Source organism: Tripterygium wilfordii, chromosome 15 (assembly GCF_013401445.1).
Source record: "Tripterygium wilfordii isolate XIE 37 chromosome 15, ASM1340144v1, whole genome shotgun sequence".
Lineage (NCBI taxonomy): Eukaryota > Viridiplantae > Streptophyta > Magnoliopsida > Celastrales > Celastraceae > Tripterygium > Tripterygium wilfordii.
In genome coordinates this window covers 8,663,527-8,668,006 of record NC_052246.1, presented here as the reverse complement: position 1 = coordinate 8,668,006, position 4,480 = coordinate 8,663,527, and the positions used below count along the sequence as shown (strand labels likewise).

The 4,480-nt window shown below is 39.6% G+C and overlaps 1 non-coding gene across 1 annotated transcript; it reads left to right on the top strand.

Annotated features, from left to right (window-relative positions):
- Positions 1 to 1,545: 1,545 nt before the first annotated feature.
- Positions 1,546 to 1,652, top strand: LOC119980158. The gene has a single exon (XR_005463798.1). It is a non-coding gene; the product is annotated as a small nucleolar RNA R71 (small nucleolar RNA).
- The last annotated feature ends 2,828 nt before the right edge of the window (positions 1,653 to 4,480 follow it).

Genomic DNA, 4,480 nt, shown 5'->3' with positions numbered 1-4,480 from the left:
GTTTTATCAAAAACTGTCATAGTGAGAACTCCCATTTTGACATCAATGATGGTGTTGGTAGTTGCCATAAAACCGCGGCCTAGAATGATTGGTACATCTTTTCCCGGATTAGGTTCACCCTCCATATCAAGCACTAGAAAATCCACCGGAATAACAAACTCTCCCACCTTCACTAGAACATCTTCAACTAGCCCAAAAGGATGCACTAAAGAGCGATCCGCTAATTGGAGAGTGACTGATGTTGGTTTCAACTCACCAATCTTCAATGTAGTGTAAACAGAATAAGGCATGATATTCACACTCGCACCAAGATCCATCAAGGCTTTTTCAATTTCTTTCTCTCCAATAATACAAGGAATGGTAAAGCTACCCGGATCTTTTAATTTGGGTGGGAGCTTCTTTTGTAAAATAGCACTTGTCTCTTCGGAGAGAAATACTTCTTCATGATCACCAATCTTTCTTTTGTTAGTGCACAACTCCTTCAAAAATTTTGCATATGCGGGAATAGACTTAATTGCCTCAATAAGTGGTATATTAATCTCCACTTTCTTCAAAACTTCAAAAATATCCCGATTATACTTGTTTTTCTTAGCTGGTGCAAGACGAGATGGAAAAGGCACTATTGGAACAACCTCTTCTTCTTCCGGCTTTTCCTTCTCAACATGAGGTGTGGTGGGAGCACTCGGTTCCATCACTATAGATTCATCATGACCCTCACCATCAAGCCCTTGATATTCAATCTTGTTATCCACCATTTTCCCACTTCGCAAGACAGTAATAGCATTAGCATCTTCATGCTGTTTAGGATTTACCTCAGGTTGACTCGGAAGCTTTCCCGGTTGTCTTTCACTCAAAGCCTGAGCAAGTTGCCCTACTTGCATTTCAAGCTTTGCGATGGACTGAGTATTACTGGAAACAGTTTGTTGCAACTAAGTCATTGAATTGCTCATCTCTGCTTGGGAATGCTGCATTGTGACTTGTGATTGAGCAAGTTGGGTGATAAGGTCCTCCATAGCAGACTTCTTTGCATCATGAGAAGGTGGTCCTTGTCGTGGAGCTTGCCAAGGTCTGGGCCCTTGATTGAAATTCTGGGATGAAGCATAGGAGAAATTTGGGTGATTCTTCCATCCTGGGTTATATGTGTGAGAAAATGGGTCATTCTGCTACCTATGAAAAGGTTGAACTGCATTAACTTCAGCTTCAGGAAATGTCCCACTTCTAGAACATACATGAGTAGGATGATCGGTGCCTCCACAAATGCCACAAGGTTCCAAATTTCTGCTCAGCAAAGTTACTACCGCATCCAATTTCCTAGCCACAGACGCCATCTCTGAATTTGAAGCACTAGCCTCATAAACCATGTGTCTAGGGGCATCAAGATCACGATTATCCCATTGTGAGGAATTTGCTACCACAGTCTCAATAATTTCATTGGCTTCAGTCGGTTCCTTAGCCATAATATTTCCTCCAGCAGCTGCATCTAACCTATGGCGGCATTCATCAGCCAGATGTTGGTAAAAGTATGATATAATCTGCCATGGCAAGAATTGATGATGTGGGCAACCAATCAATAAAGTTTTATATCGCTCCCAAGCCTTAAAAAGTGGTTCTCCCTTGTTCTGCCTGAAATGGAAAATCTGATCCCTAAGCCTCTGTGTCCTTGACTGAGTATAGAACTTCTGAATAAACTTAGCAGAAAGTTGATCCCAAGAAGTGATAGAATTTGGTGGCAGAGTCTTGAACCAGATCTTAGCACTTTCCTTAAGAGAAAAAGGAAATAGCTTCAACCTTATGAACTCTTCAGATATGCCTTGAATTTTTTGAGTGCCACAAATCTCCAAAAAATTATCAATGTGATCACTAGCATCTTGATTTTCCGCTCCTGAGAATGATGGGAGCATGTTAATCACATGACATTTAAGCTCATAAGATAGATTTGGCGGAATGGTTGGTAATATGATGCAAGATTGTCTAGTAGAGAATTGTGGCATAGAGTAGTCCATGATGGTAACAGGAGCATTTGCATTGTTGCCAACTTCTTCACGATTTTCAGCCATGCTTGCTTGTTCAGAATGTTCTCCCAAAATTTTGTCACTAGACGAACTAGAGCTGGATGTAGGAGAGATAGACCGAGTAGAAGATTGCTCCTCAAGAAGGTCCTTGTCTCTCTTGTTCCTTCGTGTACGTTCCAAGTCTAGATCAACAGGAAGAATTTCAGTATCTTGAGAACGCCTTCCTTGCATGAACTACAAACAAGAAAGAATAGTATAAGGATCACTAATTGTCAAGTAAGTAAAAACTAAACTAAGTATGTAAGTATCTATGTTTATAAACAAGAGTGGATCAAATATAAGCAACCGTCCCCGGCAACGGCGCCATAAACTTGTTGGGTCTAAATTAACCTTACTAGCAAGTGTACTAGTCGGCGACTACAGCACAATGATAAGCAAGGGTCGAATCCACAGGGACGGTGTTATGTTTAATCCAAATGTATATTTGTATGTATATATGGACAATGCAAACAAAAGTAAAGTTCAACTCAAGATTGTTTGGGTTGGGTAATTAAACTAAAACAAGCAAATAGTAAAGTATTTTTGGTATTTTCTTTGAATAAGGATGTAACTAATGCAAATGAGATAAACACCAAGGCTTTGGAATCCCCCTTGGGAAATAACTTGCGATGACACAAATTCACACACACATTTGCTAATTCGGGCTTAACGAATCCGTACCTAAGTCGGTTTTAGCGCACCTAAGCCAAATCTCCCTAAAATCGATTACTAGCCATCTTATTGGTCTAGGTCGGATATTCCTAAATACATTCTAGCCATCTTATTGGTCTAAACATGCATAGGAATTCATGGAGTTCTATGGAGATTAGGATTCATACAAATTGTCACCTAATTAAAGGGAGACACATTCATAATCAAGTGTTTCAAGAAGCATAATCTACTTGACATATTATTGTCTAAGCAAATTCTCCAAACAATTTCATCCAAAAACCTAAAGTGTTGGCCAAACACCACAAGCATGAAGAAATTGCAATCAAACATAGAAACACAAGATTTATACCCAAATCAACTCATATGTATGTAAATCAAGTCATAAACAAAGTCATCAAACCCAAGGCTTCATCCTAGCCTTGGCACAAGAGGTTTAGTTACACATAATGAGAGAAAAACACAAAAGGAGAGATGAGAAAATCATGAATAAACCCAATTAGTTGAGTAGATGCAAGTTGAGCTGAAGAATCTCTCCTCCTAGCTCCAAGAGTCACCTTCCCCCTCTGGTTTCGCTTCCCAGAATATCAGTTCTAGGTCAAAAGTTCCCCCCGCAGCTCGGACAAATCGCGACTTAAAATACCCCAGAAAATTGCTTTTCACGCCTAGGCGCGTTGTTTTCACGCCTAGGCGCACCACGCCTAGGCACACGCCTAGGCGCACGCCTAGGCGCAATCCTAGGCGTGCACAACTTAAAATTCAAGTCCAACTCTCTGGACTAGGCGTGCAGGAGTGATTCTGGGCGTACACAAATATTGCGCCTAGGCGTGGAATGATTCCAAAATCTCCATACGACGTCCGAGTTGCACGATTTTAGCGTCTACGGAAAGCTTGAGATGTCTAGTTTCCAATGCCTTTTATTTCGCTCGATTCCGATAACATGACAAAAAGTTATAAGTATTTGAACACACGAAGGTCGGTGGACATTTTCTTCAATTCAGCCCTTTTTTCATCACTTTTCATCCAAACCGCAATCAACCTATCAAAATACAAATCAACACATAAATACACTCATTACTTATTTAAAGGAAGCTTAAGAGGGGGAAATTCCTACCAAAAACAATAGGTATTATCACACCTATCAACTGCTTCTTCACTTCATCTCTTATCTTCAAAAACATATCTGCTTTCAATCTCCTTAGCTTTTGTTTCACTGGGGCACATTCTGGAATCAATGGTAACTTGTGAACAACAATACTTGTATCAAGACCGGGCATGTCCTGATAAGACCATGCAAAGACATCCTGGTAACTATGCAACAAATTTATCAATTTCTTCTTATTCTCTCCTTCGAAGGCAGCTCCTACCTTAACCTCCTTTTTCTCCGTTTCAGTTCCCAAATTAACAACTTCAGTTATCTCTTGGTGCGGCTTTATTAGTTTCTCTTCCTGATTGACTTGTCTTAACATTTCAGGTAAAATCTCAATTTCTTCCTCTATTTCATAGTCAGATTCAACATTGCTAATGGGTGCATCAAAATCTGGTTCATTAAGTTCGTCATCTTCGTTATCATCATTTTCAATCCTGTGAAAGAAATGAATAAAAATGGTTTTGAGAATGGAAAACAAAACTTAAATGGAAATGGAGAAACATGAATATGGATGACTGTCAAAAGACTTTCATTTCATGGAAAAGGGAATATGTACAAAGATTTGAACATGCAATCGCCATACTATAAGATTTATTGAAAGCAAAGTAAA